This window comes from Colias croceus, chromosome 5 (genome assembly GCF_905220415.1).
Source record: "Colias croceus chromosome 5, ilColCroc2.1".
Lineage (NCBI taxonomy): Eukaryota > Metazoa > Arthropoda > Insecta > Lepidoptera > Pieridae > Colias > Colias croceus.
In genome coordinates, this window is record NC_059541.1 from 3456802 (window position 1) to 3470785 (window position 13984).

Below are 13984 nucleotides of genomic sequence, written 5' to 3' on the forward strand. Positions count from 1 at the left end.
CAAAGTCTCCTTTAGTGCCAAAAATCTACAAACAGTGTATGCACGTATTATAATTTTGTATCCGTGCATACAGTGGAAAAGCATTTCTTTGCTTCTTTTAATATTTTGACACGGTTAGCTTCATCTAGTTAGTGAACAGAGATTATTAAAGAAACAAAAATTGTATACAATTGAGATATTTTTGCTTATTAAATTTCTAGATCAAATAATAAAACACATCTGGCCGTAATTTTAAATATTTGAAAGATAACAACGTGAAAATGTTTAAGTGTAAACAGTTAATATTAGCTTTGGAATCCAATTATAACTTCAACAAACATTTGTAATAAAGTGGAATTTAATTTTCACGAAACATCTGCGCTCTTAGAGTTTATATTTCGCATCATTGACTGATATGTTCCGTATTATTTTATTTGGCAATATTTCTTTACAAAACTAATTGTAAGCACGTTTCGACGTTTAATAAATTTATTTAAAAACTTAACTAATTGATTATTATTTTCCATATAAGTAAGTATAGAAAAATAATATTAATTCTTAAAAAAAACGTGCTTACTGAAGTTTCTAGCTAAGATGTAGAGCCAAGTTAAAGAGGGCAGAATATTTTATTTACTGGTATAACATATTATAGAGTGTTAAGCTAGACCTACTGACAAATAAGCGTGTATTGTTAAGGTATGCATCAAAATAGATTACTTAAATATTTGAATATTTCGTAGCTACATCAAGTGAGATGGAATTCGATCACCATGGCTAATCCCAACGACATCTATTTCCCCAGTGTGTGCGAATGCTCTCTGTATTCACTGACTCTCATAAACCGATAAGTCCGAACTTTACAGTTTGGACCTTGTACTTACAGGTACATTTTTTTTTATGTCAAATCCAGCAAAAAGAGCAGGCGACTCACCTTCTGCAAGGTTGTCGCCGCCCATGAACGTTCGCAGTGTCAGGGACTCTACAAGCTTTTTGCTGGTTTTTAAGAGAGGAATAGGCTATCTTCTTGAAGGTGCTCATGTTGTAATAATTAGGAAACACTGAAGCTGGCAACTTATTCCACAACTGCGTAGTTCTTGGCAGGAAATGTCTACAGAAACGCACAGTAGACGATCACGAACGCCATGCATCCAGGTGGTGTGGATGGTACTTTAATTTGAAAGACAAAGACTGCAATACTTGATAATAAAATAAAGATTAAGTCCTGATTTACATATTGTAACGGAAATTTTTGTTGCAAAGTTAATACGATTAAACTTCTAAAATATGCTCATTTCTATTTATATAATACACACTTTATAATTTAATAATACATTTGAACCAAGCAAATTAAACATGAAATATGTAAAGGTATCATTTGGGTTTTGTAACTTTAATCGAGAACGAAATCCCTTTTAGTGTAGAAAGTTATTTATTTATAAATAAGGGCCCCGATTTAATGTTAACATCACTGGACCAGCAAAATATTGTCCCTTTTCTCTCTATATACGGAATATTTTTTTGAAATAAAAAGGCGCATAAACTACCAATACGAGCATCTATCATGAATAAACATAACTTTTATTTAATCTATCTCTTGTCTCCTCTTTTTACCATTGGTTTCATACAAGTATTAATAATATACAGAGATTGTTCAGAAATATGTTCGTGTGTATCATTTGTACAGTGACATCTAAGTAATTCACGTAAAATTATCCTGAAAACTGAAAGTATAGAATACATTTTCTTGCAGGCATACTTGAGTGAAACTAATCTTAGTACAGGAAAAATCGGATAGATGGCGCTGCTTCATTTCTACAAATAGCGCTAAAAGCTCTCGCATCCTGAAAGCAGTAAGGTTTCATAGATGGCGTTACAATATATATTTTTAAGTTAAAGCTAATGTTTAGCTTAAAAAATTATATCCAATATAAGAGAAATGCAGTTTTAAGAAAGATTATTTTTTGAGGTTGGTTTCACATTCACTTACTTCTTGTATTACAATACTTTATCATTAGTATTATAATAAGAGTCACGTTGAAGATAAAGATTGTTCGACAATCACTAAATATTCAATCACTGCACATTATTTACTAGTTCTCAGTGATCTATTTGTCTGTCTATCTGTTCATGATAAACTGAAAAACGAATGCACCGATTTTCATTCCGTTTTCGTCAAAAAATAGCGTTCACTTGGATGGTAAATCTCTGGTTAGTAAAGCTCTACATACCTACTTATCTTCGATAAATTAGCCGATACAATAAGGAAATTCTCCGTCGGGCAAGCCACAGAATGTGAATCATGTAAAATGCAAGTGACTGAAGGGGGGCTCTCGCTTTACTTTTAAGCTAGACTCATAAATAAAAACTAGAAAGATTTATATAAACATTTATCAGTTATAAATAATTAGGTAAATAGAGCATAAAAATGTATTATAAAAGGTAAAGTTAAAAACTGAAAACCTACCAATCCGACGTTAATAAAAAATTTTCGAGATACAACATGGTATATTTCTAAGCCAAATCATTACCACTCTTCCTAAAACATTTATCTTTTCTGCTACGCTTAGATAATTTCATCAATAAAAGATTTTCATTCAATAAACTGTTATAAGGTTCCAAAGGGGCCGGTGCAGGGGGTGTGGCCGGGTGAATGACGTCACAGCGTGCGTGCACAGAACATCGCGCGCCGGCCGGGTCACCTATTTTAGGATGCACTTAGCGTCAATGATAGATCTAAAAATAGACTCGATTATTCCTTGCGGATATAGGAGTTTATTTTATATTATTGGCTTTTAATAAAATGATTTATTTTCTTTGAGAACTGTTATGATTTATGAAGGAATATGAACTTTTAAGATGTTTTAGGATTCATTTCATAATTAAGTTATTTTATAAAGTTAGAAAATTACTTATATACTCATGAAACATGAAATAAAATGAATTTTTCATTTCACATCTGAGAAATTTTGCAAAGATTCGTTACTAATTTTCGGACAAGGTTCAATTCTTGTAGAATAAGCTTTCCGCTTTCGGCTTCTCTTCACTCTTGTATACCTTTCAGTATGTCACATTCCATGCAATAAGTAAACAATTAAAAAAAAGTATCGGGCACGCAGAATACAAAAGACTGACCATCTACTTGTCCGTAAAAAATATTTTTCTATGAATCTGGTGTATGAGCTGAATATATCGTCCCATACGGTCATATCCTTTTTTTTTAAGTGGGGAAATCTACCTAAGATACCCACGGCTCCCGAGGATGGAGTCGTGGGTTATGTCGTATTCCTACCAACTAAAACCCCACTGTGTACCAACGCGCTGCTTTAGACGGGATGCGGGTACACTATCGCAATTGCCCGTTTTCAGGCCCTCCGAGAATTGCCTGTTTCCAGGCCCTTAACCAAATTACCCACCATGAGGCATTAGGTACATGTGGCGCAAGCTCGTGTGCCAGCTTGCGCCGCATGCACCTAATGCAGTAAAGATATTATAAGAAAACAACTCTATTTTCTTTGATACACTGGCTATCATTTCAGTCTTTCACTAATTCGACAACTTCCATTGATTTTCAACAAAGGTTAAGTTGTAATATTTTTCCTCTAGGATACAAATTTGATATTATTCTGATCATACTTAAAGCATATGTGACACACATCCTCAACGTTCCGAAAAAAATAGAGACTTCTCTTTATATTATATATTTATAAAGAGATTTATAATATAAAGTTAGGGTTTTTCTTTCTTTCTAATGTAAAAATCAACTCATTTTGAATGTACAATAAAACTAATTGAGATACAAAAAGATTTGGAAATGGTTTTGTTTGTTTAAAAAAAACAATATTAAGAGCAAAGTTGGAAAAATTGATTTACTTTAAAATGTCTTTATTAATAAACACTGCTTTTTCAAAGACATGTAGATACACCAGAGTACACCAAGTAATAAAAGGCACTTTAATATTTTAAAGAAAAGTAAATCACTTTTATGTTGCAAAAGATCACGACGATATTATGAAGGTAAGCAACTAAGCAAGGTTTTAAGTTTTAACGTAGCATAGAGATATGAAGACCCATAGAAAACGCGATAGCATGCTAAGACTTCATTATTTTGATAGTGCTATACTGTTAATAAATGCTTGCCTTGCAAGAGCTACTTCATTTTCCAACAACTCTATGTGAATTGAAATGTTATAAAAGTACCTATTAGCTAAGTAGTAAGTACCTTTTACTACAGGTAAGTAGTAGGTACCTATTTCCAAAAATCTATTTTACATTTTACAGAACTAACTCACAAATTTCATATAGGTAATCAATTTAAGATTAATGAGCATCCAACAGGAAAATTTTTAGAAATCACGAGCGAGTTTGTTTTTTTACAATCCATCGATTAAATATTTCCAACAATCTCTTAGCAACAGCCATGACTCCTAATCATTAATAGCAACTAATGCCCCCTACCTCATCCCATTTCTCCCGAACTTGTTTCAGAATGAAACTGACCTGATTCCTGCACTGCAACCCCTCTCCGCACCGTCTGACGTCATAGCAGTATTTCAAAAGAAAAACTGCATATCCTAGTTTCCAAAATCAGCCCATTATGGTGTCTATACTACGGGTTTACGTATGGTAGTGGGCTAGCAGTGTCGCTGGCGGTTACGTCGTTTCGTTTTTGAGGGAAATTGGTATAGAATCCAAAACTGGGTCATCCCGGGTTGCAAGCCCCTTTCATGAATCGAAACACGCAGGGTGACGCGCGCTCGTTCATTCTTAGCCAGCCTTGCTCATCGCAGCCGAGGCCATCTGCCTTGCACGCATGAATCAATTGAATTTTCACGTATTTTCTTCTTATTCTGATTTAATTCATTTGTTTCAATTTATTTCAATAGAAACTAAAACTAATGATAATGATGTTGTCAAGAAAATAGGGTTAATTAATTAACAAAGAAAAACATTTCATTATTGGTGATTTATTCTACTTGTTTATAGGTTAAGAGTGAGCTCTAGCCATATACCTGTTATCTGAATTAAAAACACTTTCTGAATGAACATTTATGCTAACATACAGACGTAATTCTTTGAGTTCTTTTTAAGAAAAGGCAACGTATTCATAATTGCATGTTATATTTTCTTGTAACATAAATAGCACATTAATTACGTATAATTTACTTAAAATAGAAATCTCTACGTAACTAAAATTATAAAATATATATTAGAATAGCCTGCGTACTTTGCCGATAATTCAATTAAACTAAGCCAACCCACAGCTGGTTTATATAATATAAATAGACATGTAATATACGCGTACTTTATATAAATGCAACCACTACAGTAAATGCAATTAGGGGGAAACCTACATTTTTTATGCCTCAGTTAATATTTTTAATCAATACAATATTTATCCCTTAAGGGTTTAAGTTTTAACTACAATACAACTACATAGGATGATTGTGATTTTCTGAAAAGGCTAGAAAAAAAGCTGTTCATAACTTTCATACACTCACGCTTATGTTCACACATAAAAATTAAAGGTAAGCCTACCTACTATTAAAACGAAATGTCCTTGTTTCTAAGTTAAGGTTTGTTATTTTTAAACCTTAATAAATATTGTTAAAACTATTTTTATTATTACATCAGACGTAACGTCTTAAAATACAAAATCACGAACTCCAATTTATTCTATAAGCACCTAACGCCAGCATTATATTTTTAATAGCTATGACGTCATTTAAGGCGGAAAAGTAAAAACTAGTCAAGGAAATTAGGCAGGTCCAAAAAAACGATAGAGGATAGATAACATTTTTAGCCCTGAAGCTATTTTTGTCGTAACATAAAACGTTACAAACACGCTGTAGCCGAAAACAGGGCGCTCAAATAGTGAAACGATAGCTTTGTAGTGTAAGAGCTATTGTTGTGTGCTTAAGTTTTAATAATAATCAATGAATTATCAAAACAATCAAGAAAATATGACTTAAAATACTCGTATTTTCCATACGAATCGATCCATTAAAATATAAGTATTTTCTATAGAAACACACAGAAGATAACGATCATTTCAGAATAACTGAAGGTAAAACTAATTAAAATTTTAAACGATTAATAATAATTGTATCTCATGTTGGATTATCTTATAAATACCTGAGATTAATTTGAGAAGCTTTTTTATTTAGGAGCTTTTTCCTTGTTTATAAAGGTTTAATTTTATCCTTATGTAAATATTTTTGTCTTTGTTAAATGAAAACCCTTAGATATTACCTAATTTAAACATTTTTTAGTGAAAGACCATTCCGTATATTAATTGAGCGTAGCTCCCAAACTACAATGTAAGGTTGTAGCGGAGGCCGTGTCCTTGGCAGCCTGACGCACACCGCCGCCTTGAAGCTGTGAATGAACACACCGTAAGGCTTTTTTTAAATGCAATTATTCTCTTAGAATAGCTAGTATACCACTGTACACTTCCTAAAGAAACTGATCTTTTTACAAAAAAAGTGAAGTCCTGTGTCCCCTAGAGAGGTAGGGGCAGATTCAATATTCATATCTGGTTTATCGCCAGTGATCGCTTTTCTTTAGTGACAAATAGGTGATCAGGAACAGATTTTTTTCCTCCATCAGGAATCGAACCCAGGCCCCTCGGTTCTACGCACACGCGTAAACACATGTAATAAATACCAAGGAAGCGGTCTTTATATGGTAATTTAAAAATAAAGAAAAAAAATGTTAATTATAGAAGCATGCATTATAATTTATAACTAACTAGCTTTTCGCCCGCGGCTTCGCCCGCTTTGTCTAAAATTATATACTAAAACCTTCCTCTTGAATCACTCTATCTATTAAAAAAAACCGCGTCAAAATCCGTCGCGTAGTTTTAAAGATTTAAGCATACAAAGGGACATAGGGCCAGAGAAAGCGACTTTGTTTTATACTATGTAGTGATAAACAGACCTGCTTCTATGTTTTATTTTATAGTCAATTTTATTTTTTTATAAATTATAAGATATTTGTCCTCCAACTATTAATACTTCTGAGAATCTTTAAAAAAGTATATTTAATTACTAATAAAATCTTTATTTATTGTTACTCTTATGACAATCAGACATTTTAATACATGATTATAGAACCTAGTGTAAGAGTAAAACAAAGGATGTGTTCATTTAGTTGAAAATTAATTTTGAAAATATTAAATTATGAAATAACCGGTGTCCTTCATATATTACTCGCATGAAAGGGAGAAATTTGATTTTGTCAGCCTTTTAAAATAACTTTATAACGGGTTTTATTACTTTTTCCATAAAATTATAAATAGGAAAAATTTCAATCATGTGGCGTGATTCGAACAAGCCTTGTGATTGAATAAAAAAAAAGTTTATTCATTTAATTTTTAAGCACTTGAATAATTAATTTTACAATATTTTGAATTTAATATAGAACTAAATATTAAATTAAAAATATTGTTGAAAACCTCATCCAGAATAATATCTAATAATTTTGTAGAACTACGACCGACTCATCCAGAATAATATCTAATAATTTTGTAAAACTACGACCGATTATTATGAGCTTTTAACAAGGAAACACAATAAAGGGTAATTTTACAAAACAAAGCACAAATACCACAGATAAAGAAGTAGCTATCTAATCCATCATAATATAAGTCTAATAGCAAGATGGAAATTCATTACCTACCAAAGACAATGTAGATTGCAGATAGTACATAATAAGGATAATAGGAAGGATCATTGGTGCACTAAGTCAAACAGCCACTCAATACACTTGCTGTAATAGCAAGATGAAAATATATTACCAATATATAGATACTGTAGATACATAATAAGGATAACAGGAAGCTTATGGAACATAGGTGCGCTCAGATAATATAAATGTTGGTGTCTAATCCATCATGAATAGCAAGACGAAAATGCACTACCAATACATAAATACTGTAATTATCAATATTAACTACCAATAGATAAATATAAGATAAGGATACATAATAGGAAGCTTGTGGAACATAGGTGTACTAAGTTAAATGTCAAACAGCCATTCAATACACTTGTTATAATAGCGAGATGAAAATACCTACAAATACATAGATACTCTAAATAGTACATAATAAGGATAACAGGAAGGTTCTGGAACATAGGTGCGCTCAGTTAAATGTCAAACAGCCACTCAATACACTTGTTGCTCGGTTAGCAGGTCAGCGGGGTCGTCAACCCCCTGCAGCCTCTGGAGCCTGCATAAAGTTCGAAGGTCATACGGACCTTTTTGTGAGAACGGCTATTTTTAGATGCTCAGGGTATTTTTATTTTACGGGTTTATAAATGTAAAGGTAAATGTAAGGATATAAATGTTGAGTATGGTTATTTATTAATAGATTTGTTTGAAATTTTTTTAAACAATTTTAGTAATGTTTTTTATTATAATAAAATATTAATTTATAGCTGTAAAAAAATTCAATACCTAGTTGTAAATATTCTGTAATCAAAATTAAGTTGTTAAATTGTAAAACAAATATGATAATAAATAAAATATGACCATAATTAATAATTATTTTGTGATAGATTCTTGATCAAGTTAATCATTTACTTTATTTTAACCAACAAATTAAATAGTAAATCCCTAATGCCTAATAGTAAAGCTTGTTTATAAAAAATAATACTATACTTGCTACTAATTCCATACTATCAGATCGTCTAAACACGATTATCAAAAAGCTTATAAGTTACAAAAGTTATCTATTTAAGTTGAGTTGCATAATGGATGTGGCAGTGACGTCAGAGGGCACGGCGCGGGTGCGGCCCGGGTGCCCATTCATAGCTCAGCCTCACACACACACCCATCTTGAGGCCACATGATTTTCGTTATGACGTCACCGAGAACCGACCAATCACAACGCGGATCCATTCAAGCCCAACTCCTGAAGGGAATTTCGTCGGAAGGCAGCAGTCGTCGGTGGACCGCCGTGACGAACCCATGGGAAGAACTGGGATACAGTTGAAACTCTTGAAAGTTCTGTGATTATTGAACTTTAAAAATAATTTTTTTTTCGGTTCGGTCGCTTCGAAGTGTATGGATGCTTCTGTATGGGTAAGGCGTAAATTTAAGCTTTTATGTCTATTGCAGTAACTTTCAGTACCTGAAGAAACTTACATTTACAACTTTAAGTTGTGTAGCAATGTCACGTGCTACGAGGCTACGCGGCTACGCTACGCCTACGCTGTGTCTGGCTCGTAGCTTCGCAGACTCGCCCACGCGCGGTCTGCAAGCTGAGCTTAACTTTCAAAACTTAGTACTATTGAAACACGAACTTAACACACTCACAATTTTTTGGAAACGTTTATTGTAGACCGTATAAAAATACGATATTATATTTTCGATAATTCTGTAAAAATGTAAAATTTTATAGTTACACTAGCTTACCGCCCGCGGCTTCGCCCGCTTTCTCTAAAACGAACTATCCTATCTCTCAAGTTGGATCGAACTGCACATGGTGTGCGAATTTTATTATAATCGGTTAAGTGGTTTAGGAGTCCATTGAGGACAAACATTGTGACACGAGATTTATATATTATATTAAGATTAAGATTAAGATTAAGATAAGATTAAGATAAGATAAGATAAGATTAAGATAAGATATTATCTCTAAATTATATTAACAATGGATTATTCTTATTACTAATTTCAATATGTTTAATATTGCTTAGAGTTATAATCAATTTTTTTCTAAAATAAACAGTAGGTATTGGAAAATATATTTTCCAACATGATCGACTAAATATGCATAACTAAATGTGCACAAACTGCATTAGTTACAAATAATTTTAATAATGACAAAATAATTTCAAGAAAATATTCCTTTTTACTAATAGTAGCGAATCAGGGTCGTCCTTGACACAAGGTAGTTTGCTACGTCACATAGTCTGTAGCTAAGGGTGGGTTTACATGACCATAACTTTGTACATACAGTTTCTACTCACAAATTATAACATTTCATATTCATACATTGGTCTTACACGATCTGAGTTCTAGTTTAATTTAATTATAGCCCGTTCAATTTTAATAAGTAAATAAAGCAGAAGCATAGAAAAATGCATTTTATTAACAAAACCATGTTGTCGATGAATTTTCATCTCTCATTAAAATGCATTTCATAAATCGTTCTTTCACTATATTGTACAAGTGTAAAAAATTATGCGATGCAATTTAATTTAACAATACTTTTTTGCACAAAAGTGCTTAAATTATATAAAACAAACTATATAATATTCTTTAAATATAAAATAACTTTTGCACATTCAATTCTTTTTAACAACAAGGATAAAAAAATATGGTTAAGATATATTTTTTCATTATAAAAATAGCGATTTATTTTGTCATAATGGTCTTATATTTGACGTCATCAAGAAGCTGCATGTAAGCCTGACTGCGCAAGTGTAACTAGTCCTTACTATTGTAAGCTGGCTTTTGCGGATCCTTTGTTTTCTCTTTATTTATAAATAAGCTTTTGTAGTATCAATATTTAAAACAGTATTGATATTGTTTTCATACGGTCGATTTGATTTCATTCAAATTTGTCCAGTACGCTTATTTTATTCTGAAAATAATTTTCAGAATACATTTTTTGTTACAAAAAATACATAAATATAATAAAAATTGGTGCCTAGTAAAAGTAATTTTAAGTTTTCACGAAATTTGATCTAGATTTACCAGAATTTCATTAATTAAAAACATGAAATTTTTTTTCCAATCAAAAATTAATGAGTTATTTTTAATAATTATCAAAAATGATTTAAATGTGATTCTTAGAACATCACAAAGAAACAATATCCATAAACTGTAGGAGCAGTGAGCATATGAGAGGTGAGGTGTATTGGAGGAGGGTAGGGGAGGCCTTTGACGTCAGAGTCTTCCCGTGACGTCATAGCTTTATGCCACACCCACCATTAGACGTCATCACTGCTTTAAATTTCTTTAAAATCCAAAAAAAGAACAGGGATATTTCTACAACATAACTTATGTATAAAACCAATTTTTAATAGATGAAAATAGCACCTGTAGACATTTATTAGCTATATATTGAAGTTTAAAAAAAAACTTATAATTATTACAATATTGCCTCTACACGATTCTAATTTATCTCATTAACTATGCAAGACGAAAATACACATATACCTGTTTGAATTACACGTACAAACTCATCCATAAAGCACAAAAATATTTATGAATGCACCAAAGATAAGCTTCCTGGTACCCATAAAATTCAATGAACGAGCTTCGTCACGAGCTCTGCGACATCACGCCGTCCTTGTCTAACGCGTGCGATGCAGGGGGCGGAAAAGGGATGACACGTTGACCTAGTTTCCCGACCTCGCTCGGGATCGGCTTCTATTTTTAGCTGAAGGTCGGTTTATATATAGAAGTTGTCGCGAGGGAGAACTCTCTCATTGTGATTAATCGTAATCGCTTTTGTAATTACAAATTTTGACACGCTGTAAATTGTAATTTTGGTTTTTTAGCTTGTTTTTTAAAATCTAGTCTCTGCTCGAATGAACATTACAGTTCCTGGTGCATTGTTTCATTTTTTTATATAGAAGTTTTAAGAATATATAATCATGTACCATTTTCTAGGAATTTAATTTTTAATTTTCTTTTGGCATTATCAAACCAAATTGCATTAAAAACAATTATTTTGATTTTCTTAGCAATATAATATGCAGTTTTGTTACCTACTTGTTACTCCAAAAATATTTCTTTTGACTACAGACCACTGACAATGGACACATGCATATTTATCAATTTGAAATTCTTAAAGTTGGGCAAATAATATAAATATTTTATACTGAGGTTTTTACTCAAACGTATAGTTTATTTTATGTGTAATCTCCAACACGAACCACTAAATATTTAATTATGAATATTAAGTTATTTAAATAATTAAAATTAAATCACTAGCTTTCCGTCCGCGGTATCGGTCTTACACCTAATACATAATAATGTATATACGTTCCTCTAGAATCAGTCTTAAACTGCATCAAAATCAGTTGCGTGATTTTGAAGATTTAAGCAATCTTTCAGAGAAAGCGACTTTGTTTTGTAGTGATAATGTATATAAAATTTTCGTATTATTTGGATAAACGATTTTATTATTTATGTTTAATAAACACCATCTTCATTTTTTTTATTATTATTAAATGATCTTTTTTCTATACGTATATTAAAAAGTTGTTATACCATTTTTTGGACGCGAAAGCACTTACACTATCCCTTAGGGGTATTAGATAGAGAAAATTTCATACAAGCAGGTTTCAGAGGAATTTGTTAGCATTATCAAATTAGAAATATTTTAATTCCAGGAACAAAAAGGTATATGATTGTTTTCTAAATGTATCTAGCTATAGCTAAGTACCTTATCTTGCTGACAAAAATGAATGCGCATATCCTGTACTCTATGAAAGTAAACGTAATCAATTCAGTTCATTTTGTAAGGATTACCCTTATTGGATAATTTTTTAATTTTTTAATTAATGTTTGAATGATTATTACCTTGTGTAAATAGCAAAGTAATATTGACTTTACATTTGCTCAATCTAATAAAATTTTGATTAATTTGTACGTTATATGAAAAAAGTTAATATGAAAAATAAATAATTATTGTAGTAATTGGCCAACATATTTACTCTACGTAGAGTTTATTCTATACATATATTATAATGAAACCAAATCATGCATACTAATAAATGACTTTTGCAAGTTGGTTTGCACGTATGAGCACTATTTAACAATTCTTCAGGTTAAATTATATTACTATTTCATTATTCATTTGATCATTTATCATCAGCTCATACGTCACAGGAACACGGATCTCCTTTGAGTCCGTATCGTTTCACCACCCTGGCCAAGTGCGGGTTGGCAGAATGTCATCGAACGTTTAATTTTTCGACATACCGGTTTCACTATGTTATATATGTATAAGGTTTAGGCTCCGATAAATTACAATATGAAACCATCTAACAAAACACAACTTTTAAATATTTTGCACTTTATCCATCCTACTTATAATATGTATGGATTTATATAATACTAGAGGTCCGTTCCGGCTTCGCCCGTGGTACATATTAACGTTTTCTCTACATAAGAACCATCCTCGTACTTCAAGGAATATAATAAAAAAAGAATTATCGAAATCGGTTCAGCCGTTCTCGAGTTATGCGCTTACCAACACATTTTGTGATTCATTTTTATATATAAGATGTAATGGCTCTACACGTGCATAATTTTGCGTTCCCTTTTCGTGTGTCAATAGTAGAGTCCTATTTTCTTTACATTTTGTATAATTTATTTGGATTTTGGTATTCCTATTACAACGGATTAAAATGTGGATGTATACAATAGTCAATTGGTAACAAGCTAAAACTTTTAGCAAGTAAAGGCAACCTGGACGAAGCGGGGCAAGCGGGTTATGAATATCTATAAAATATCGGGCCGCTCGGGGCTCAATGGGTTAAATACTAAAAAAAATATACCTACCAATTAATTAATACAAAACACAATATTTCCTTTCCCAAGTCGGTAAACAGGAAGGCATTGCTAGCCTCCCCACGTGAGCTAGTCTCCGGGCGGTTGCTGGTATCGGATGGCGCATGGCTTCAGGCTCGGATGTCTAATCTATTACCTGCCGCTTTTTGTCGACATGGGGAAGTTCGTCAAATCACTCGGCTGGAATGATTTTTGATGCCATGTGTCACTATTGGCGATTACTTTTTTTTATAATAATAAATAGAGGTTATTTGGAAAGCTAAAACGCGGCGTATTTAGATATCATTGACGACGTTTTGAACACTTTAATCACCTTTAACAGTAGCATGCGCATGCATATAATAATCTTGTACCAGTTTGGATATGATTTAATTTTTATATGATTATTTGCATATATAACAAAGCATTTAACGCATCTTTAATCTCTACTTTTACAGTTTTTATTTTTCTAGTTTTCAATGCTATTCCATTTGTC